The 25,319-nt window shown below is 49.4% G+C and overlaps 1 protein-coding gene across 3 annotated transcripts in view; it reads right to left on the bottom strand.

The window, feature by feature from the left end:
• GUK1 (guanylate kinase 1) overlaps positions 1-25,319 on the bottom strand; it is a 345,694-nt gene that overhangs the window by 243,867 nt on the left and 76,508 nt on the right. Inside the window, exon 1 of one of the 3 annotated variants that reach the window (XM_069647071.1) lies at positions 19,894-19,914. The exons of the other annotated variants lie outside the window; for them this stretch is intronic. The gene's annotated coding sequence lies outside the window, so the exon portion shown is untranslated. Of the gene's footprint in view, positions 1-19,893; positions 19,915-25,319 lie in introns of those variants that run through there. 3 annotated transcript variants of the gene reach the window in all.

A 25,319-nucleotide genomic window follows, 5' to 3' on the forward strand; every position in this document is an offset into this window, starting at 1 on the left:
TCTAGCTGGCGTCGTGGAAGGGTTCTTGAGGAGGGAAAGGCCCTCATCCCAAATGTCGTCCAACAGAGGCACTGCGAGGACCGTCTTCCTCTTGGCCTCGCGCCGCTGATAAAGGAAGCCTTCCTTTTTCTTCTCCTCAGGGCAGAGTTGGAAAAGCTCGGAAGCCCTGGAGATCATGGAGTGGAAAGATCCGATCTCGTCGGGCGGAGAAGCCCTGGCGGGAGGCGACAACGGAAAATCCTCGTCGTATGCCTCGTCGTCCGTACCCGTCGCTGCCGTGTCAGTCCCCGTATCATCCCCTCGGGTGGACGGGGAGGAGGGCTGGACGGGGCGCGACGGTTGAAAAGGAGGTGGTGGATGGATCCTTCTTTTCTTGGTAGGGGGAACACCAGAAGGTCCCGGTTCTGGATCCCCCGACGGGAGAGGTTCCTCCGTCGGTAACGGTAGCCTCGTCCTTATCTCGGAGCATAAGGACTGTATGGCCAACAAAATGGCCGCCGAGTTGTCTTGCGGCGCTGGCAGAGGGGAATCCGACGGGCGAGCAGGGGCCCCGTCGGTATCCTCGACGATGTCGTCGTCGTCACCTGCGTCGGGGTCCATTCCGACGGGCTGGCCTTCTTCCACGCCTAGGCCGTGGCTTAAGACCTCGATCAGCTCCTCTTCTGAGGTTGAGGCCGAATCTACGACGACGCCCTGCCCCCCCTTCTTCCCCACGGAGGATTTCACGGGGGTCCTATCGATGGGCACAAAAGAAGACTCCCTCCGAGGAGGCAGGGAGATTCTGGGCCCCGAGGTCGCCACCACTGGTGCAGCCTCCACAGGCTGAGCCAGGGCCGCCGCGACCGTTTCGATAGAGGGCTTGGTCGGATGGATCAAGGCCTTCACCACCTTAGGTGCGCTCACCGCCTTATCCTTGAGGGAGGGGGCACTGCCACGCTCCTCCTCTGCCTTAGAGCTCGACCGGGGCCTCTCCAGGAGCTTCGCCGGGCGCTCGGCCTTCCTCTTACCCGACCCAGAGCGTTGGCTCGTGGTTGATGGTGCCGGGGAGGGTGCGCCCTGCCTGGCGCCCGTAGAGCCCGACCGTTCGGCGCTCCCGGTGCCAGCGGACTCGCGGTGCTTAGCCTTATGTTGGGCCCCCGTCGCCGGGGCGCCCTCAAAGGTCTTAGAAGACCGCTCGGATTTCTTCTTCTCGCCAGACGGGCTCTTACCCTCCAGCCAGTTGGCGAGACGTTGATGGCGGTCCTTCATGGTCCGTTCCGACATGTTGCAGCAAAACGCACAGTCCTTCTCCACGTGCGTCTTGTCCTCATGAAGGCAGTAAAGGCAGAAAGAGTGTTCGTCCTCCTTAAAGACGTTCTGCAGCTGGCATCCAGGGCAGACCCTGAACAGCTTTCCGGGCGTCGAGCTTCCCTTCTCCTGGGCCATCTCCGAGACCGGGCCTGAGAAGCTTCTGGAGTCCTCCGAAGTGTAGCTCGACGAATCTTCACCCTTGAGGGGCGCAGACGAATCCGACACGGGTCCCCGTTGATCGGATGTAGGATCGGTGGAGCTTGAGGCTCTTTTGACCGAAAGAATAGAAGTTTTTTGTGAAAAAAGCGTGAAAAATAGCACTAACGCTCGAGAGCAATAGCACGAGGATCCCAACACATGAACGTGCGGTAAAAATCTGAAGATGGCTGCCAGAGGCGGTGCTTAGGTAGAGGGCAGTCATTGGCTGTGGTCAGTATGACGCAGAGACCAGTGATTGGTTATTACTACGAAAGACAGATCAGAAACGAAACTGATACTGGTTTTTTCTTTACCGAGGATTCCCAGCCTGACGACGGGGAATATTCATGAGCATGTGAATCCATGCCAGACCCCATGCTGGAGAACTCGGCATTCGGCGGCGGGGAATCGACGGCCCTTCTTGAAAGCCTTCCCTTTCAAGCGGGAGACACGGGGCGTCGAACGTCCGTCGAGGAACTCGGCGTTCGGCGTCGGGGAATCGACGGCCCTTCTTGAATGCCTTCCCTTTCAAGCGGGAGACACGGGGCGTCGAACGTCCGACAACAAACAGGGTAGAACGGCGTCGATGAGGCGGCAGCTTCGATCCAAGCGGTGCTCGTCGACGACGGAGCGTTGGCGTCTTGCAAGGCAAAGGCGTGCGGGGCACCTCGACGACAATTGTTCTGGACCGCAAAGATTCGTGAAGACGGGGGCCCAGCAAGGGCGTCGAGTTGTTCGAGTCTTTGTAGTCTTCGGGTGGCGGGAAACCCACCGGCAGGTTTCTTCTCGGCGCGTTGGTCGTCCTCGACTTTCTCCGGCAGGATAAAGCGGTCGACGGTGCGGACGAGGGAGTCCTTCGATTCAAATGTTCTTAGGCAAGGAGCGGACGGCTCCGGTCGTCAGCGGCACGGCGTCAAATGGTTCCCACGGCTGGGCAACACAACTTCGACGGGCCTCCAGCGGTTACACAGACCTGCGAACCCTGGTCGACGGCGGCGATGTCCGGGTGCTTCACTTCGATCTCCTCGGCGGTCCCGTCTCGGGTCAGCAGCCTTTCGAGGGTCTGACTTCCAGGGCGCTTCGGCGAAGATGTAGCGGTGCTCGATGATCCCTCGGAGCACGGGAAGAGGGCGCCTTACCAGGTCCTCTCTCGGGTCAGTCCTCGACGAATTCGGCAGCTTTCCGATCGGTCGAAGCAAGTGCAACAGCAAGTCTTCTTCCAGCTGGACGTCGAGGATCAGCAGTTCCAGTTACTCTTACAGTGGAGACTCAGCTTCTGAACGCTTCTGAACAATTACCAGTGGTGAGAGGTCCCCAGATATACTATTCTGTCTCTCATCCACACTGCTGGCACACACTCAGCAGCCAATCATACAGAAGGGCATTCATGCAGTCAGTCAGCCAATCAGGCACACAGTGCATTCAGGCCACACTCCTCCCTTTCAGACACTCACAACAAGGAATGTGGATTGGGACAAGTACCCAGCCATTCAACACTACCCACTGCATTCAGGCCAGTTTCGGGCAGGGCTGTCTCAGTCTTTGTCTCTCATGCCAGTAATCAGACAACCACAACAAGGAGTGTATATTGGTCACACACTCCATTCACCCAGGTCCCACCCACAGGAGGTACCCACAACATACAGTCACTGGGAAGGCTCCAGTCAGTCTAGCTGGGCCTTCACAACAACACCATATATGGAACTTCCACCCAACAGCCAGTTAGGGGGAAGGGACAGAGTCAGGGCTTCCCAGGACTTTGGGAAAACAAGGTAACAGGCAATAGAAAGCAAGAGGCCACAGGGGCCATCTTGTTTCCTATCAGGAATCAACTGATCCCAATGGCAGGGCCTGGGTATCCCAAAATGGAGGACACCCAGAGCACCTGTCAAATTCAGCATGGAGCTGCCACCAGCCCATACCCTGCTCTGTGGGCCACCCACAGGTGCCCAAAAACATACACTAGGGGCACAGAGTTGTACCCCTACCCATGGGTGCCATAAGGGTATCCCATGGGTCTGTTCACCAAACCAAAAGAGAGCTGCACTGCCAGGAGTCCCACATGGACACCTGGGCAGAAAACACGACAGAACACACGATAAAAAACAGTAAAGGACAAGGATTCAGAGGCCCTGTCCCTCTGATGCATTTCCAGCATCACAGTGGTCAGGACAACCTTGTGGCACACGCGCTGAAGCATGGGCAGGGCCTGTTCATCAGTTTCATTGCACGGGGCTCGCATGCTGGACTTGGGCACTAGTTCCCGCTGGACCTTGCTAATTTCAGGGGTAGCCAAAATGCTGGTTGCCGCTTCCTCTTGTTAATTTCAAAGCGCAATACCAATTATATATTTTCACAATCGCGGGAAGAGCGCTCGGACCTTGGTGTTGGTGCTTCAGCAGCACTTGGGTCCGGCACCACAGCTACTCGGTGGGGTCGCTGTGGAGTATCCTCATCGGCAGTGAAATGATCCTCCACACTCTGAAGGATTAGAAACTTCTTTATTGTAATAACTGGAGATCATATGTACACCCCACCAGTCCTATCAAAGGCGCCTTCCAACTGACTAGGAGCTCTGGAGCCAACAAGATTTTCCCACATTCTCATTCTAAGTTCTGTGTGTGCATTCCACTCCTCGCCTCAGCAGTAGAACCCAGTGAAGACGTCCACCACCATTCTTCTGCGGCCGGTTTGTGCAGGGTCCACCCCCACAAAACAATCAACCGCAACAACTGGCATCATCTGAGGGTACGGAGACAGAGGAGCCTAGAGATACCACTCAGCTGGTTCCAGATCAACAGCCAGCAGAACCTGGTCAGGAGTGGCCCAAGCCACGTTGCTTCCACCAAAGATTCCGCAGGCCATTCCGTCCACATCCCCCTCAGCAACCTACAACAGAAGGAGGGGACGGAGATATCAAAGTGGCGCCAGAATGAGCTGCACGTGCCCCAGGGAAACCGACCATATTTCCAGCGCAGGCGGCAGCAGTCTACCAACTTGGCGCAGGCTGCTAAGAATTCGGCTACTGAGGCTGGCGGTGACCCATCGATCGGCATCACATCTGAGTAACAGCAGTACACCAGAACCACAACACCCATGGTGTCCAGCCAAAGCCCTGTGGTTTTCATTTCCCCAGCTGCACAAAGATGATCCTGCACTTAACCTTATAATCCATGTTCCCCTTGAATCGCATCTCAGCAGTGCACAACCTTGGCATGGAAATCTTGACATGCCCCTACGACTTCCGGGGGTGGCGTACACCGCAGACACTTATCCAGGTCGGATGAGAACATGCTGAATTATTTTGTCTTTCCTATTCTTATTCCTACCAAGATTTGTGTGAATCTCGTGCCGTTTGGGCACGAAGAATGAATGGAATTTCCACACAAAAAAAAACAAAATGCTACACCATCATTAAAAGTCACTGACAAAGGAAATATGAATTACATAAAACATCTATTTAAAAGGTCACGGGCATATGAAACCATTTATAAGGATGACGACAAGGCAAAGCCTTCAGACATTGCTGGCTACAACTTGCCTCCACCCAGGTTGCTGCAGATACAAACGCCACTTAAATGCCGTCGTGGACATTAAGCAAAATTTGCAACCACTATTTACAACCCAATTGAGTTGCACTTAGTTTGAGTACTACACAATTTTAAACATATTTTACGGTTTTCTGATGGTATTTGTTTTAAGAATTTGCACCAGCCCCACTTACTATCGTTGGGGAGGAAGGATAGTTCAGGGGTAACGCGTTTGTCTTGAAGCAAGACAACGCAGCACAACACACGTTTGAATCCCAATCTTGCCCTTAGAAATCCTTTGTTGTTATTAAGCACGTTATGAAAAAACAATTATAATTATCTACTCATTTGTCCAGTCACTGAATCGCTTCTTCCACGAGCTGGACCGCCTCCTCAAATCTCTTCCGACTGAAGTCCCAGTCTTACTGATGGGGGGGCATTTGAACTTCCCCACCACTACCAAGGCCTACAAACTCAAGCTGAACTGTACCCTCTCAAACCATCCTAGGATTCTCCTAGCCACTATGTCACTAGGTTTGTGACGGAGCTCAAATACTATCTAACATGTCCAGAACATGTCAGGATGGACAGCTTCCCGCCCACTGTTCCCACCACCCATGGCTGCTCCCCATGCTGTCAACAAGATAGCTCAGAGGGTTGAGCGCTCGCTGCTGCGATCTGAGTGATCTGCAGGTCGCAGGTTCGAATCCCGGCATGGCCAACTCAGCCTTTCATCCTTCCGAGGTCGATAAATGAGTACCAATTTCAGTTGGGTGATATTGTACGTAAATATGTGCTCTGTAAAGCGCTTTGGATTAAGGCGCTATATAAATAACACAACATTATCATTATATGGGGTTCATGCTGCAACTCCCAGCTCATTGTGATTGATGGATGTGCGATTTACAAATGCCTATCACCATACACATAAAACAACATTCTGTCCAAGTGTGTCTTTAAACACAATCATTTAAACTTGTCTCTGTTTCTATAGGGGTGTATTATGTGACTGGCAGCTAAAATAATCAAGTTGCCAAAACACCACATCATAATCAAACTGTCAGATACAATAAGTGCTGGAGGTCAGAAATAAGTGCCAGGGATGAGCCCTGGCAAACACCCCAATAATTAAGTACTGATCTCTGTATATTACCAGACTCTTCAAAGCAAATATGTGGATGAGGATACGAGGCTTTACAGTGTAGCATGTAACTCTCAATAAGGCAGGGGTCAGCACCCTTTGGCTTTTGAGATGTTTTGGAGTACAACTCATGAGTCCTTTTTAGTGTAATTAATGGGGATGGGTCATGGGAGTTTTAGTCCCAAACATCCAGAGCGCCACAGGCTACAGACGCATGCAACAAGAGAATGCCACCACAGTATAGGTCTTACAAATACACTACATACCTTCATCAGAATGGATTATGCACCAAGTTTCTATGCATGCAGCTTCTTTGGGTAGAGGCTTTAGGGAAGTGACTTCCTCTGAAGTCACTAAAAGTTCAGGAAAGTACTTTAGAGTTCAGACTGCAGTGCTTTCAGACCGCTTTTAGAACTGAGCAAAACCACAACATTAAACTAACAGGATACACCCAAACGGAAAGATTGTGTTTATAGTGAAAAGGAGATAATTAAACTGTGGGCGCAGTCAGCACACTCAGTTGTGCTTAGTTTGCGCTTTCACTTAGAAGTAATATTCTCCTATGCGACAAAGCCAATTAGCAAGCTTCAGGCTGTAGAGAAGGAGCTTTCTAAAAATCACTACTCAAAGTAGCTGCAAAGTATGCAGATGGGCCCACTCAAACAGCCAGGGCTGACCCAGTAGAAATATTAAGCAGGTACCAGAGCGTGGTGCAACTACAACCAAAGTCAAAATGTCAATCTGAGAGGTCTATTCAGAAGTATTTGTAGGTTTTAGATAATATCTACTGTTCGTATAGCGGTAGAATTCGGGTCCTCAACACAAGGTATTCTGGTAAGAGGCTACAGGTGCTATACCAATGAGGCCAAGAGTTCTGAGGTAGGTAATTTGACTCTGCCCTTCTAGTCAACTGAATGGATCTCCGGTGATGTTCCCCCTGGTCCTAGAGTATTTAGGTTCCAACAGTGCTAATTGAGTGTACATAAGCAACCTGTGCAGATTCCACAAAATCAATTCCGTTTAGTCTGGCTACCTATATGGAATTCCGTCCTTGCACAAGCTTCGTCTAGAATCAGCCAGCTGCTCCCTTCCTTGCAACGTAACCTTTCAATTGCCACCACCTAAAGATTCCACTAGTTCTTCTCCAAGAAACACAGGGTATGGGACATTGTCTGGCCCCTTCTATCCTGTCAAAGACCACTAACTGCCCTGGCTGGCCTAGCACCTATCCTCTGAACTGCAAGCCCTTCCTGCAGGCCCTCATCTTGAAAATAGTCAAGAAGCTGGCACTCTTAATTTGCTATAAGTCCTCTTCAGTAGTTCACTTTCCTCTGGTAAGTTACCAGGATATTTAAGGTTACGAGTATACCCATTTTGAAGAAAAACACACTGCTGACATGCTCCCCATCCACCTTTGGCCCAGTCTCCCTTCTTCCTCACTATTCCCCAAGTTCTTGATCGTTAAGTCTCCAACCACATGACTAGCTGGAGGCCCACAGGACTCGGACCATATTCAATATGTGTTCTGCAGCAGACGCGCCATGGAACCCATGTCAAATCTCACACCTCTCACATCACCCTGCCACCGGTCATGTATCCTCATTCCGATGCATCTGCCCATTTGACACAGTCAATCATGCTATGCTCTTCAGACTGACATTTTGGCTTTCAGGTCACTGTACTTACATAGGGGGCCTCCTGCATGGCACATCACTACTTTAACATTTCCAAGAGCATTGGGACCCGACTCCACAACCACCACCCTGGTAGGGATCAGAGAAAGGCTCTGTCCTCTCTTTTCTTCATTATCTACACCTCTAATCTCCTTTGGAATCTCATACCCATTTGCTGACGATGCTAAAAATCTCCTTCCATCTCTTTCACTCCTGAGCAGTCATTGCTGCTTATCCATTATTGGAAGGTGGTGCATTAGTTAATGCTGAAGTCCTCTAACACATGTTACACTCCCTCCCCGACCCCCTTGCATGCCAGGGCCCTGCCTTTGCCCAAACCCAAGGCACGCAATCTCGGGTTTCTGACAGCAACCTGAAATGGGAGCACATTGGCACACACTGCTACAGATGCCAGGCTTACCCTACTGATCATCAGTAAAATCTGTCCCCATCACACCTTAAGCAAAACACTAGTCACCACCCCAGTCCTCAGCAGGCTGCATTACACCTAACTTGCTTCCAGAAGCAAGTATAAGGTTAGTCTCCCTTATACTTATTTGCTTCTGGCAACAAGTTAGGTATTGAACTTTGCTATCCATACCCTCTGCATACTACCGCAATTCTCACCTGGCTGCATTCATGTGGTTAGCCATGCGAAAATCTATATTCAATTTGCTTGTTACTGTGTTTAAATCAATCACTGGGCTAGCACCTCCTACCCCAATCCTGACCGAATAGATCTCCAGATACTCAACCCCTCACACTCCTCACATCCAAAATTTACCCCATCAGCCCTGTGCAGTATGCTGCTTTTGCTGGGTCACCCAGGGACATCATTTCACCAAAATGTCAGGGGTAGCGGAAGTGCCATCACATAACCTTTGACCTCCAATGACATCACAGGAAGTGATGTCATTTGACCGCACCCCGACGTGACATCATGGGAAGCGATGGAACACAACCGTTTACCCCTTGACTAAACAGGAAGGTGCATCACAGCCGTTTCTAAGCACACTGACAAATATGGTTACACTATTACTGTAACGTGATGTATACTTCACACAAGAATGGACCACCATATTAATCGGCAGAAGAAAAAAAAACATGCTAGAACTCAACTTGGGAAAAGCAAAATACATAGTCCGAAATGGATGCTTATTCTACTCTAAATGATTTTTTGAGGATTTTGAGGAGTTTAAGAACAGACTAAATCGGTGACTCACCCCCTCAAGTGTGCCTGAAATAACCCTTTTATGAGTCTAGCAATTATTGTATGGAATTCCAGAAAGACAAATAGCTCAAATAGCCACATGGCATTGGCCACAGTCCAAGAGCTTCATTTGTAAAAAAAAAAAAAAAATGGATGTGCGTGTGACTTTTTTTTTTAGGGGTCGCAAGGGAGACCTCTGGCGACCCCTAAATGATGATGTCCCTGGCATCACCATGTCCCCATCACTGGAACTCCCTTAAGAACAGCTTTCTCTCCTATGATTGGCAGAGCTAAAAGAGGGAACATGTGGGTGGACAGTGCCTGCATACATATTTTCAGATATAAAGGTTGCGTATCTTTTCTACTTAGCAAGCAATGTGTTAAGAAATTACATTCTCCTCGGCAACTCCCCCATTTTTGGTATGTGGACTTTCAATTGTTAAAGCAGGGACGTCATTTAGGGGTCGCAAGAGCGATTGGCCAGCGACCTCTGTCAATCTCTTGCGACCTCTGGCATCCGTCCAATCAGAGGAGGGGGCGTGGCCACGTGGATCTTCATTCCATGCTGAGAGGCTGACCGGCCCCCGCAGGGGGCGCTAGAGGGACGGCCTACATAGCGGGCTGTCCCCTCTGGCCACCCCCTTCCGGTTGCTGGTCATGCCTCTCCTCTTCCCCTCCCCCCCTCAGCGAGGCGGAAGAGGCGGCCCCGGGGACCTGGCTTCCGGTCGGGTCTCCCTGAGGACATTAATAAGGGCGGGAGCTGCGGGCCATCAGTCTCATTGCCCAGCAGCTCCCGCCTTGTGTGAATCTCAGGAGGAGTGGTAAGTATGGGGGGGTAACAGGGGTCTGCTCGCAGGCATACTTGTCAGCTTGAGCGGACCCGACTCGTGCAGGGGATCTATCCATCTATCCCGATATCTTGGTTTCTCTATGTTTCTCTTTGGCTGCCGCGAGGGCCAGGTACGATACGTAACGGGCAAGGGGGAATGCATCGGAGTAATGGTTGCGCTTCCATCTACAGTATGGGAGCCTGAGGGTTCAAGGTAGCTACCGGAGACAATGATTGATTTCAAACGTCGCAATATGCCTGCCCCTTCACCCCCCCCGTTTTTGTCAGATGTTGAAATATGCCTCCCCTTTATTCGGTCCATGATTCCCATGAGCGAGAACACTATGAATGTATATGTGTGGTTTGTATTCATGTCCGCGTGCATGCGCTTGTTGTTATTATGAGGCAGTCACGTGGGAAAGCTTTTGTAGCCGTTTACGGGCATCATTTGGTTGTTAGGTTGCTGAGGCCCGAGAGCTAAGGCGTAGGGAATTTTGGCTCTAGTCCAGGCTGGTCATGTGGCACAGCAGATAGAGCGCTTGCAGGTTCGAGTCTCGGCCGGACCTTAAATATGTCTTTTGAATTTCGAGGCGTTTATCAAATATACATTGTGGGCGGAAATTTCCGGGGCTCGATCTCTGTGTATGTTTTTGTCGATGGAGAGGTAATAATGGCCGCCGTGCCATGCGTTTGTTCTATTTAAAAATGCAAGGTTCGTCCAAAGCGTCTCGCGCCCATGTAGGGCTTGTATCTTTCGGTAGTGTTGTTTGTTGTGGCCCGAGAGCTTAGGCCTTTAAAGGTTGGCTCCAGCCGAGCCGGTCTGGTGGCACAGCGAATAGAGCACTCCATTTACAGGCTGAGCCTGCTAGCGCAGGTAGGGTATTAATAATAAGGTTTTCTTCTCCGGAGCTCCGGTTCGAGTCCCCGATTTAATCGAAATATTTTCCCCCCAGCGCTAACATCGTTTAGTTAAATTTGGTGTGTCATCTTGGCCTCCGCGCCATGTTTTTGCGTTTGTTGCTTTGTTCTCCTGAGCGCGAACACTGCCGCCGCGCCATGCGTTTGTTTTGTTGCTGCTATTACGCTTAAAGTGGCGTACGGCCGTGTAAGGGCTCAAGTGGCACAGCTAGTTGAGCGCTGGCACGAGCATTAATACAGAGCCTGCTAACGCAGGTTCGAATCCCGGCAGGGTTGAATTAGGCCTTTCATCTCCGAAATCGATAATTGTGCACTGGTGAGGGGGGGCGTGGGTTCGGATTTCACAGCAGCCAATGTTTTTGAATTATGGCTGGGGTTTAGCAAGCGCCCGATCTCACACGCCTCTACATATACACCACCACCCTCCGCCCACCCCCAGGTCTGCATGGCCAGCAGTGGTTGTAGTAGCGAGGGCTGGGCCTTGGATTGCTGGAGACCCGAGTGCTAATGCAATGTCCGGAACGTAATGGGCATGTTCTTTATCATTGATTCATAGTTTCTCGGTTATAGTGGCCCACCGCGCGTGGTGGATGTTTTTCTTCACGTGCCTTCGGTGCATTTACCACGATATTTGGATTGCATTAGCAGGGCACAACCCCCGGTGGCTTAAGGGGTGAAGGCTTGTGCATGAACGAAAACTGCCAATTATGTTTGTCATGCGCCCTGGCGTATTTACAATTGAGCGCTGTTTTTGAGGGCCGTGGCAACTCCTTGAGGTGATTTTAATTGTAGGATTATTTACGCGCCATGGTAATGAATTTAGGTTTCTGATTATAAATGCAGGGAAAACGTGGACATGGCCGCCACGCCATTATACTGAATGTATGTTTCGGCGATGTTGTTACTTATTTACAGTTTGATCGGTTCACGCGTGGTGGATGTTTTTCTACACATGCCCTCGGTGTATTTACCACGATATTTGGGTTGCATTAGCTGGGCGAAACCTCCTGTGGTTTGACTATCATGTGTTGCTGCGTGCTTTTGCGTAACGTGAGAACGGTGTACAATGCGGGTTGTGGTAGCCGATTTATCATGGTCGAGGCTACAGCGTTCTGTTTTCTTTGTTGGCTACGGTTGCGATATGCATTAAGGCATTAAAATAGAAGGTGGATCGCAGTGCTTTCGGCCCAGTCAACTGATGAGCTGTGATGGTTGTCCATGAGGCGCAAGTAGCGTTTCTTGGCCGCCGCGCCAATGGTACTGCTACTTGCAGGGAAGGCTTACACGTTTGATGGGGCCGCGTCAGTCTAAACTGTGGTTGCAAGTTTCGGAATCACAAGTCTTGCAAATTTACCTTTCTCCTTGCAAGAAACTATTGACTTTGGGAAAAGTTTGACTTTGGGCAATGTTCATTGGAAGTGGCTGAAAGGTGGTTTTTTCGTGGTGCCGCATTGAGAATTAGATCCCGCCTTAGTGTAAGGAATGCAATTTGTCAGGTGGGAAGACGTCTTCAGAGTTACCGTGTTGTCTGCCTAATTTTGCTGGTAATGCAACATCAGTCCATGGGCGCATATTATGATGTTACTTCAGTGCAAGAGTTATCCATTTTGCTAAGCAGGACGCTATGTCTGTCTTGTTTGCGACCACAGGGGAGGCTGCTATTACGTGCAGTGGGTATTTCACGTTGTTGCATTTGGTATTCGCTGGCCACCGCACGAATTGTATTGTCAGTTAAACTGTGACCTGCCACGGATGGCCTTCGGAGACGAGGGCGCCATGTGGGGCAAACGGCTGCCGCATAATGACAAGCCTTGTAGGTATCATTCTTCCGGAATTCCATGTCACTTCCTGGTCACTTCCTTGTACTGTTTCGCAATGGGGCACCACACGTTTTGTGATATATGGCTTGATGCAGAATGTTTATGCAATCTTTCCCTCCCAGTTCGTGAGTAATTTTGCCCTGGTGTTTCCCTGTCTTCCTTGTAAGGCCGCATTAGTCAGTGTGGCCCTAAAGGGTAGTACAATAAGTTGGCAACTTAAAGTGGGGGGACCCAAACTCAGCCGGTGGTGATTGAAGCCGACTATTAGGAGGTGCCACAAGGCGGTGCAGTCAGGTCCAGCATTTCACTTGCTGGCATCCCAGGGGTTCCCTTCACCCTCATTTGAGCGGCTTGAGGGGCCCCAGCGTTTGTTTGGACCAATGTAAAGGGAATTCTGAGGGCATATATATAGTTCCAGGGTATGGTAACGTTGCCTTTCGCAATTGATACCTCAGGTGTGTCATGCCTCCACACAGGCAGTAGCTTGCTGTTGCCACATAGGAGCCGAATTAGTGTATTTTTAGTGGGAGGAAGCGTGTTACTTGGGGCTGGGCAGGTTTTTGTCTTAGAACTGCTCCGGGGCTACCAAGATATAGTGCAGCAAGGGGGAAGGCTGGTGCCATGCTCTTAGCCTTTGCCTGGTTTGCATGGAGAATACTTCCAGGGTCACCCGAGCACACAGAGGAGGATGGGCATTATTTATCAACAGCCAGCAATGGGCCAAGTGGTAAGTGCCAAGTGGCACAGTGAGTAGAGCGCTCTGCATACCAGGTTCGAACCCCGGCAAGGCCAAACTCAGCCTTTCATCCTTCCGAAGTGGATAAATGTGCACCACACACCGTGGGTAAAAGAAGGGCAGAACAAAAAACATAAGGGTCTTAGAGATGTTCCCCATTGTTGTCGCATTGTTGTTATGGCCTACGGTTCTGGCCAACAAGAGGGTACGTTTGTGGACTGACAATAATGCAGTAGTACAAGCCATTAACTTAGTCTGCATCCTGCCCAGCAATTTTTGAGCTCGCTCAGAAAATTAGTGGAATTATGTCTGTATCACAACATTGAATTTAGAGCTCGACATGTGCCGGGCACTGCAAATATTACTGCTGATGCTCTTTCTCGCTTTCTGTGGTCCAAGTTCCGGAAGGCCCACCCGGAGGGCAACTGGAGGGAGCGCGGTTCAAAAAGGAGTGGTGGCAGCTGGTGGTTGGACAGGGCGCTCGCCGAATAGAGTGAGCGCTCACTCACGCCTGGAATAAGATGTAGATACCAGCAAGGTTATGGCAAGTTCAAGAGCGTGATCTCTTATCTGCAGGGCGGAAAACAGACTGCTGAGGAACAGGTACGCACTTTTTGTGGTTTGGGCACACACATAAGGCATGTCAAAGAATTGGGCAGCATCGCATTTGGCTGCGGTTGCCTCCCACTCCAGAATTGGAGGAAAAGAAAAATGATGATCGCACAAAAGGGTTTTTTGGTGCGCTCTGCATTTGAAAGGCTGGGCCCGTTCGGAGCCAAGGGCTAATGATGTGCGAAAACCAATTGACTTTGGATTATTGGTAAAATTGTTGGCCACGTTACCTAGCATATGCTTCAGTGAATACGAAATGGCGCTATTCAAGTTGGCATTCGCATGGGCCTTTTTTGGGGCATTTAGGATTAGTGAGCTAGTTTCTGAATCCAAGAAGGACATATCTGGGCGGGTCATTGCTTTGGGGGATGTATCTCTGTTCCACAAAACTCAGGTGAAGGGGTCAGTATATTGTTAAGGAAAAACAAAGCGGACCAGCAAGGAAAAGGTTATAACATAGCTTACATGGGGCCCCCTTGCGGAATGTTGCCCGGTACACCTTTTTAAGATCTTTATACAGTTGAGAGCTACGAGTGCTGGCCCCCTGCTAACTCAAGCCGACACTTCCCCCGTTTCTGTATTTCAATTCCGCAAAGTGCTGACTATGGCTTTGAGGGCTTCAGGCATCCAGGGTGAAGGATGGTCCACGCATAGTTTTAGGATAAGGCAGCTACCACAGCCTTTCAGCAGGGCATGTCTCCCCGGGCGATCATGAAAGTGGGGAGGTGGGAGTCGGGCAGTTATCGACTGTATGTCCGCCCCCAGCACAGTGCATTCTCATAAGAATACTAGATACCGAGAGCACTCAAGGGCCGGGGCTGGGTAGTTGGGCGGTTGGATCCTGGGGGAGCAAAAAACTTATGGTGAGGTATGTTTTTCCCCACAGATGATGCAGCGTTGTTGATCGGCCACTCATTTGTGACACGTGCGGAAAAAAGGGCTAGGCAATGGATGATCGGCCACAAACTGGGATTCAAGGGTACCGAGTGTGTGTGGCTGTGCACTCCGGAATGAGGTGGCATTCCTTGCTGCCTGCCATTCACTGGCGACTCCAGTGGAGACGGGCACCAAGGCGGTTATTGATTCATTTGAGGGGCAACGATCTGGCCAAGTTAGGTCGCGGACGCTTGCTCGCCCAAATACAGGTGACTTTGCGCATAGTGGCGCACGAGTTACCAGGCACTGAAATATTCTGGTCAGAAATGGTGCAAGGGCAGGTTTTTGGAGCGACGCCATTTCTGTGGCCGGCATGGAAAAATCCAGGAAGCGCCTCAACCAATCTGACAAAGGCAACAATGTTTTCCTGCGGCTACACTTGGTGAGCTAAGGAGGGCTGGTTGCAAATAAACCAATGGTGAGTATGGTAACAATGTGGATGCTAAGTGAAAGTTTTTAAAGAGAAGTAAGGTCTGAAGGTTTGGGGGCATTGATGGCAGCGGGAGCCACCATCAAAGCGTGGCGGAGTATCGGGGCGGTCCTAGCCAATGAGGAACTTCACGCTGCAGCGGCTCGGGATTGGCCGGGCTCGAGCCGATCCCTCGACGGGCACCGACTCCCTTCCATAGGGCTCTGGGCCAACAATCTTCCTGGTCAGTACCCCTGAGTGTCCCGCTGGTTGTACCAGTGTAGCTGGGTATTAACCAGCAGTTTTGTCAGTTTGGCCAGTGGCTAAAGAGGTGACATGGTTCACCCGTATCTGACTGTTTGGCCAGTGGCTAAAGAGGTGACCTGGTTCACCCGTATCTGACTGTTTTTGTGATGTGGCTGGGACCGTCCCAAGTTGTCTTGCTCCTAATAAACTGTGACCTTGTGTTTTCCAAAGAACTTTAAAAAAAGTTGTCTGTGTATTCATTTCAGTGTGTTATTGTACTGACCAAAGGAGGTGGGGGTGTCCAATGGGGATCTCCCCGCTACGTGTTGCTCGTCCTCCATTTTGCACATGGTTTCTGTTTTAGAAGACGTGCGCGGCCGCCACGGCAGTGCTCCTGTGCTCTTCCTGAGTCCTGTGTCCAAGGCCCGGTGTTTACAGTCTGAGGTCGGGGTGGGCTGGCTGTGTGAGAGTCGGGGCTGGTGTGTGCGTGGGGGTTGGTTGCTGCCGCGTGCGTCTGTGCACAGCCCTCGCCTGTGGCATGGCGCTGCTGCCGCAGGCCCATGTGGTTGGGGGTGTGTGCTTCGCACACCATGACACACACCAGTGCCATCAACGATCAGGAATTCGCCTGCGGCCGTACGGCGGCCGCGTCACAGGCCCAGACGCTTTCCCGATCTCTCATCTCCTCACAAAGTCAGATGCTACTTTGCTGCGGTTTCGTGACCAGTGTTGGTCTGTTGGATGGTGCTGTGAGCCAATTTGGTGCTTTGCGTAACTTGTGTGAAAGTTTACGGCGTCGCTGTGTTTGCAGGCGTAAATTCCTTTTCAGAGTAGAAAAGATCTGTGAACAAGATGTTATTTAGGTTATTATGCACTTGGCATGTTGTAGGTTTACTGAGAAAGAAATACGAATATTCTAGTGAAAATACTCTGTATATTTAAATTCTATTTTGTTTGCAAAAATGTGTCAGTGCTATATAAACTTTAAAAAAAAAAAACGACATTTAGAATTCTGCAAGAACTGTATAAAGTACCCTGGCAGGCTGCAGCATGCGTGCGGCAGCGGTACACTAACTAGCTAAGCGTTCCTTCACTGCGAGAAGAATTGTATTTGTTCTGCAAAAACGTTTCAGGTTTCACTAGAAGGGGTCGTTTTTCACTGTGTCGGTTCCTGGAAAGAATGTTGTGTTGATGCCTTTAAGTGACACCGACCGAATGTGTTAAGAGATAGCATTTTGCTTTCGAGACAACACACCCCATCATCTTTGTACTCGACTTGAATGTTTTGTATTTCGATTTTAATTGAGAACATTGATAAATCATGTGCCAATAATATTGCGTTTCTATTAATTTCACTTCTGTGTGTTCACTGTAAAAGTAATCCTTTTTGAAAAAACACACTGCTGTGTACTGCTATACATTATAGGCGAAGCAGCACATTTGCATTCATTTTAAAATCTATTGAGCTCCCTGGGTGTACGTTTGTGTATGCACATTTCGCTTATGTTTCTGTTTACAATATCATCAGGTTTTTGAAAACTGTTAAAATGTGTACATTGTATTCCTCGAGACAGTCTTATTCCAGTGTCTTTAAAAATAAGACAAAAAGAGGTGGCGGTCTGTTTTTTTAAAGTACAGTTCTCTGCAACTTTATTACCAATCCTGATCAAACACTGACTTCGAGGTACTTGAAGGCTGATTCTGTTGCCCCCGTCATGGAGTGGGATCGGCGCAGCTGGGCTGGGTTCGCCTGCCGTTGTCCCGTCCAGCCTGTTCGTTCTCCTCACCCAGCACTGCCTAACGCGGGGACCATGCCAGGGATCTCTGCAGCCTGAAACCGTAAAAAATTGCTTCAGGGTTCTGGCCGCGCCTCGGCAGCACGACGCTGCCATCCACCGAATAGCTACTACTAATCCTTCATTATCAGTACGTGGCTAATGTGGGGACACCAGAAAAAAAAAGTACCGTAGAAACCAAAGAGTGGACTCTTTAGGGCCGGCCCTCATCATTTGGGCATTTGGTTTTCTATGTGCTTAAGCAGCAGCTGCGCTCCTCCTGTGCCTCTCCATGTCCATTGCTGGTGCATGTAAAACTTCACATCTATGCATTGGGAAAAAGCAGGACTGACTGGAGTTGCCAGTACTGACTGGAGTTTTCCATTTGACACAAGCCAACTTAATGCTGCCTATGTTACTATGTTCAGCAGTACTTGAGATTAAAGGGGAAGAATCAACCAGGCACTCCTGGCAGAATTAATTGGCTTTCTTGCCTCAATCCTGTTCTGCTCTCTCCTATTGCCTGGAGGCTTTCAGCCTCTCCTGCTGTTAAGGACCTGTGCTATAAGTCCACCTTTCCGGAAGTCCCACCATGTCCATTTCTTTTAGTGTGCAGGTGGGGTAAAATGGTTAATAGGCTCCTGTGCAATCCCAGGAAAGTCCCAGCCTGACCATTGCTCTGCCCCTTGTGCACAGTATGACAATCTATTATGAAGACCCTGCTTGATCCCATCTGCTAAAGTAAAGATTGAACCACTCTTGCTCTACGACTTGAGATTTTAAGACTTGAGATTTTCTAAAGCAGCATCACCTGCTAGTGCGCCCATACAATGCTCTACCCCAGAATGTTATTTCGCTCTGTAGTCCTGTTGAAATAACAGGGCAGATCCACATTAAGAGGGGATTTGGGTTCATACACTTCCCATGGCAACATGGACCTTGACACACTGCCATTCTTGTAGGAAACACCACAATGCAGTGATATAGTAACCATATTTTTACTGGGGGATAATGCAGTATGATGCCACTTCCGGTGAGGTGATGTGGGGTGTGGTCAAATGACATCACTTCCAGTGATGTCACTCTTGGGGGGGGGGGGGGTGTCACTGATGTCACTTCCGCTACCCCTGGCGGTTTGGTGAAATGACGTCCCTGTGTTAAAGACCGTAAAAATTAAACATGCAAATGTATTTTAATTAACGTTCACCACTTGTCACTTCACGCCCCACAGCATGTGCCAGAGTCGACACATTTTCTTTCTTCCAGGCTCGAGCCGGAATGGCGCAACGCCATTGAGCTAATCGGCCTCGAGTCATCCCCCTGAAATGTGGGTTAAGGAGCGCCCGGCGTGGCTTCTTTTTTGTTAGACAGAGGGGAGGGAAGCCTTTCCTGAAAACTTGCAGCATTAAAGGCTTCCCCCACCACTCTGCATAACGAAAAGCAAATGTGCACATCAGCGCCCTCTTCTTGGATGTGAAAGAACACATAACATGGTTATATGTTTGCTGGGGCTGCTGATGTGCACACTTGCTTCTTGTTAAGCAGAGAGGGGAGTATCTCCTGAAACTGGTGGCGTCAAATGTTTTACTGTGTTTGTGCAGAAAAACTTATTTGCACAAACGCAGGAAAGCTTGAAAACTGCTAGTTTCAAGAAAGGCTTTCCTCACCTCTCTGCCTAACAAAAATCAAATGCAAACATCAGAACCAGTCCCTCCCCGCCACCCGATGGATGCGAGCCAATGTGCTTTTTCACATTAGAGGGGAGGGGGCTGATGTGAGCACTAGCTTTTTGTTAAGAAGAAAGGGGAGGGAAGCATTGTTATATGTTAGTTCAATATGTTCGTATGTGGGTGTCTTAGGCAAAGGTTGAATGTAGTACCCACTGGCAACACTACAAACAACTAGGACTACAGGTATAGGCAGCCCAACCTTTGGCATAAGCTTGTACTACATAGTTTTGGTAGCGTGTTGAGCATCCAGGTTTATCTCAAGAGGGGAAATGTGAGCTGTAGTGGAGTTACAAAGATTCACAGTTACAGGTATTCAAATAAACTCTTATACTCAAGGTTTCTTGCATAAACAATAATGTATCAGTCAGTTATAAAGCCTTCTTCAGAAGGAGCAATAGAATATTAAACGCACAAATATACTTCAATACTGTATACTGAGTTTCTAATCAGACAAGGCCCTTTTGGGATGGCCCACAGACACAACCTACACCCACAGTTGATTTCAGTAACAAGGGTTCTGGGGACGTTAATGCCTGTTGGCAGTAAAAAGCAAAGGTTATTAGAACACAAGAGACGACAAATATTCCAAAGCAGTGCAGATACTTTTAGAGTTCACTAGAAGAGTCATTCAATTCAGTAGGTTAAGCCAAAGTCAATGGCCAAAAGTCTTGGATAGAATTAAGCACTTCTGGTAAGTAATGGAAAAGTCTTTGCACATGTTCTTAGGAGTCTTTGATGAAAAGAAGAATTAAATGTAGGGCCATAAGCTGATTAGACTTGTGTAAGTTACAAGCACTTCTATAGCAAGAGGTAGGTTCTCTTAGAGTTGTTTTACAGTACCTTGGTAAAGAAGAAGAGGTACAGCTGTGGACTTCTGCGGATCTCACTGTTCCTGGGCCTCAGTCGTGCGGACAAGAGGGGGGGACGTCGGGGGACTCTTGCAATGCACTGGGACTGTCAAAACCCGCAAACTTCACTTTCAGTGGCCGTTTTGCGTTTCAGCTCCTTGCGGTACAGCAAATAGCAACAAGCGCGGTTCCTTGCTGTCAAGGTGGACTGTCCTTACTTCTGGGGTCCTGCACTCTGCTGAGGGGGCTCAGGCTTGATCAGTCCTACTTCGGGGGGGAGTCCGGAGGATCTTCCAAAAGCTTTAGGCCAGCTTAAAAGTAACGCACACAATCTGGTGTCCCTCTCCCTGGCTATTCCGTTTCCTGCAGCAACTATGAGGAAATCCAACCACCTCCGAGATGGGTCTCCAGGTGGCTTACTTTGGAGTTGATTGGTCCCACCAACTCAAAGGGATAAGTCGTCCTTGCAGGGGCTTCTCTGTCGATGCGAACTTGGCAAGTAGTGCCTGCAGGAGGGCTTCACCGGGCAAACCAACGGTCCAGGAGTTGCAGCAGGCGTCCTCTTCAAGCTCTTCTTCGGTTCCTTTGTCCAGTGGTCGACTCTGCCTTCCAAGCCAAAAGACTTGCCTTTTATTCAGTTCTCTCCCATTCATTCCAGCCTAGCTGTCACTCACCCAGCAGGGTGGCTGTCCTTGCTGGACAGTCAGCCAGCCAATCAGCACAGAGTGCATTTGGGTCTCCTAGGAGGCTAAGCAGAGGGGGTTTCGGGCACCTCCCTCACTTCCTGCCTATCCCCGAAATGAACAAAGAGACCAAACCTGGTTTGGGGCGCAGAGAAAGTCTCTAGAAGGACCTTTCCACAAAGACATGGCGAAAAACAAAGACCTGGGACCATTTTGTCAAAGATGGCTCAGCGTCATTTTGAAAAAATGGCTCCCGCGGTTGGCGTTACCGGCGCTGCGTACAGCCATGGTAAATGCAAACCCTGGTATTTCGGAACTAAACCACTGCCACCAGCCATTCTGTGAGGAAATGGTAACATAAAATATGTTACATGAGCATTTAGACACAGGGGATACTAAGTAACCCCTCCAGCACTATTGTAAGATAGGGTTTGCTGGGTCTAGCAAGTAAAATGCTAAGTAAAGTCAATTTCACCTTACTGCTCTAGGAAACCGTTTACCCCAGAGAAGGTATTTAAACCTTGGGAAATCTAAAAGAATTCCCTGTGCCGCTGCACTGAAGGTGCTTTGTGACAATTGTAAAAGATCATGCCTATGGAGTTTGTCAGACTCCATAACCAAAAGAAACCAACACAGAAAATACATTGAATTGAAAAGTTCAAAGTCACAAAGTTTAGCAAAAGAGCTGGAGGGCTCTAAGGTGGGAGGAATTGGCACATTTCTGAGAATTCACCCTAACAGTGTGCGTGCAAGGAGCCTGTGTGTATATGCATTATATAATGTGTGTGAAGGAGTGCATGATTAATGGGGGAAAGGGAGCGCGTGTGAATGGGCCAGTGTATGGGAATAAGGATGCAAGCAAATGGTATGTTTAAATGAGTGAATGTGGTGTAAATGTGTGTGCGTGCACGCTTATGTCTAATGCAGGGCGAAGGAGCCGATTTTGGCGGATAGGAGTAGGGGGACCGCAGGTGGGAGAGGAAAGGGTGTGGCACACTGTCCTACTGTCAGGTCCACTGGTGGTCGCTTTTGCTTAAAGGGTGATGCCAGGATCAGATACATGGCCTTTGGATATACAAATTATCAAAGCAAATAAATGTGTATGTTATCTTTGAATATGATCACATGGTTAGTCTCACTGCCATATTGCCCTTACGTGGGCCCCTACGCCAGACAACTCTTGTGATAGAATAGACGGGGGTTAGAGCCTCCAAGTTTACTCTACCCAGTTTCTGAAATGCCCCCCCCCCCCCCCCATCACCATTCAGCCCCTCCAAAATGTAGGTTTTGTTGTGCCCCTACATCTCTGTATGAACTAGTATATCATGACTTCTAAAGGTTTGCCAAGCAGTCAGCAATGCGACCCATTAATGGGCCCCTTGTGCAGTGCTTCTTAGTCAAGCACTTCATGCTCAATCATTGCAAAAAAAATGTATTGCATCTCCAAGATGAACCCTGCCTCCTTCACCCCTTTTTGTGCCCAGCTCGGAGATAAGTGAATGGAAATAGGAGCAGATGGATAGCGTTGCATTTCAGAGGCTTTGCTAATTTCTCTTAAGTGTTGTCACAAAGATAAAGGGCCAATGAAAGGGCCCCCTGCCCTGCACCAATCACTAGAGAGGTATGTGGGAAGGAGGTTCCTTGTGGAGACTATGTGCAACAACTCCCCTTTTGGCACCTGCTCTGCTTCCTACGCTCTTGCTCACAACAGGAAATGCTTGCCTTTCTGTCAGAGACCAATTTGCAAGAAAACCAGAAGCTGAGCCTGGCGAACCACAGAATGTACCGGACCAACCGACCAGCAGGAGGTAAAGGACAGGGGACAGCAGTGATAGTGAAGATGGCAATCGACCACCATGAGATTGCACGCTCACCCCTCAGAAGCACCAAAGCGACTGGAGTCCAAGTGAAGACTGCGACAGAACCACTCCAACTGATCGCAACTTACTGCCCTCCAAAAGCAAAGCTGGACCTTGGAGACATGGATGCTTTGCTGGATTCCACTGTTCCGACAATCGTCAGAGGAGACCTCAACGCCAAACATCGATGCTGGAACTCCAGGACTGCCGACCAGAGGGGACGGACACTGCTGGCGTACTCCAGGAAGAACCGTGTGGTAGCAGATACGACTGAGCCCATGCAGCAAGTCACAACCCAGATGTGCTGGGCATCGTGCTACTGAAAGAACCTGCAACACTGTGGAGGTGGAAACACTGGCAGAGCTGACCTCGGACCCCAACCCAGTAGCAATCACTGTGGGAGAGGAGATGGAACCCTACCAGCAGGCTGAGCGGTACAACTTCAGAAGAGCTGACTGGGGCCGCTACAAGGAAGAGCTCAACAGCAAGGTCACATCTAACCCCCTGAGCGCCAAGTAAGACATTGCCATGCCTGTGGAAGACTTCACAATAGCAGTCCAGCAGGCAGTCAAGAGCAGCGTTCCGAAGCAAAAGACAAACCGATGTTCCATCTAGGACCTACAGAGAGGCATCCAGCAGTTAATTGCCAACAAGAACTGGGCCCCGACGCCAGTGGCAGAAGTTCTACAAGCCTCATCTCCTGCAGAAGTATAACACACTCACAAGGTTCCTGCAGGAGCAAACCAGACAAAACCGTAACGAGAAGTGGGAAACCACAACAGCCAAGTTGAAGGAGGCAAAACAACTCAGTGTGGAGAATTACTCGCCTGACTGGGATGAAGGAGCCAAGCCCACCAATCCAGGGAAGTACACACCTTACATGCAGCAACAAGGACACGGTAGAGGTCGTTGCCGAGTCACTGGAGACTTTGTTCACCCCAAACAAGGCAAGTAGGCTCTCAGATGGAGTGGAGGATGAAATTGACCAGCATCTGGCAGAAGACCAAATCAGAATGGGAGCAGAAGAGGTAGCAGGATTTGCAAAGAAGCTGGCAAACGGCAAGTCACCACGGAGCAACTGAATAACTAACCTGGCAATCAAGAATCTCCAGCCGGCATCAATGGAACACCTCACTGAGATCTTCAATGCATGCGTGATAATTCAGCACTTCCGAGATCCTTGAAGGAAGCAAGGGTCATCATATTCCCAAAGGCCGGCAAACCACTGAGGGATCATGCGAAATACTGCCGCCTCAGCGCGCTCTGGATAATCGAAGCTCACGGAGAAGGTCCTCCTCGCCCGCATCAATGACTTCACATCCAAAAGAATCTACTATCAAAAAGGAACAGTTTCAATTACGAAAGGAGCATGCAACGACCCATCAGCTGCTGAGAGTGATGGTCACCATCAGCCACGGCTTCAACATCAACATGTCCACAGGAATCTTCTTGGATGTCGACAAAGCATTCGACCGAGTCTATCGCAAGGGACTGCTGCATAAGAAGATCAGCGTGAGATTTCTGAACTACCTGGTGAAAACAATTGCAAGCTACCTGGGAGAGCGCACCTACCATGTTGCCATGCGGTCTGAGATGCCCTCATCACATCCTAGCAGGAGTGCCACAGGGAGCGAACCTCACTCTTACTGTTCAACATCTTCACCAATGACATCCCGACAGATCTCCACAAGACCGATCTGGCACTGTATGGGGAAGATGTGGCAGTCATCTCCCAGTCGTGAAGTGAAAAAAGTGGCAAAGAACCTGCAAGCTTCATTGGATGCCATCTGAACGTAGTACAGCGATTGGGGGATAGAACGCAACACCAGCAAGACAACAGCTACACTGTTCACCAGAAAGAAGATCAAGGGGCACCCACACATCAGCCTCAACGGGGAGACCAAGTGGGAGAGCAGCAGAAGCTACCTCAGTGTGACCCTGGACAGCAAACGCAACTGGGGAAGCCATATTGAGAACATTCAGCAGGAGGCATCAGGAAAGATGGCGGCGCTGTACCCACTCCGGAAGACCAAGTCCGTGCCCCTCCGGACCAAGATCAAAATTTACAACGCGATCATCAGACCTACCCTGACGTATGACAGCATGGATGACCTGCCATGAGCGACACCAGAAGAGTCTTCCGATAGTCCAGAATAAGGCCCTGCAGAAAGCGTCTGGAGCGCCACTCTTCACAAGGATAGCTGGCATTCACAGAGAACTGAACATCGAGATGTTGGACTAACAACTAGCGAAGCAAGAAGTTATGCCAACGACTGGATTAGAAACCAAACCCTCTGATCAGAAGACTCACCACCACTGCAAACCCTTTTGACCACTAGATGCGAGTCATCACTGCAAAGACCCTGTGAAACCAGCCTTACTGTGACAAGTCCACACAGACCATGAAGAACTCCAAACCCACGACTACACACACACACACTCAACCCAAGAAAACAGTGTAATGAGGCACAAGCCTTGGTATCCAATAATCACTGCTGATGGATAAAATCTAACAGCAAGAATAAGAAAGATGAGGCCACGATTTAGCTGATAATTTCACAACGCCAGAAAAAGTGTTTATTTCAGCACGTTTTTAAAAAAGGTCAGATCGGAGACCACTTTGTAAAAGAAAATACATATAGATGACATTACCGGCAAGAAAACTTCATGTGAAACGGTGTAAAAAGCGCTATATCGCACTCTTTTAACAGTGAAAAACGCTCCGGATTGCAACCTTATTTAAGTACAAATATATACACAATCAACATGTTGTCCAAGGCCATTAGAGGTGAAGGTTTCGGGGAGGGGAGGATCTTAGCGCGTTAAGTTCTAATTACGGTTCAATTAACTGCACGTTATACATGTAGCGGTAATCA

The sequence above is a fragment of the Ambystoma mexicanum genome, chromosome 2q (assembly GCF_040938575.1).
Source record: "Ambystoma mexicanum isolate Mex_15411 chromosome 2q, UKY_AmexF1_1, whole genome shotgun sequence".
NCBI classification, from domain to species: domain Eukaryota; kingdom Metazoa; phylum Chordata; class Amphibia; order Caudata; family Ambystomatidae; genus Ambystoma; species Ambystoma mexicanum.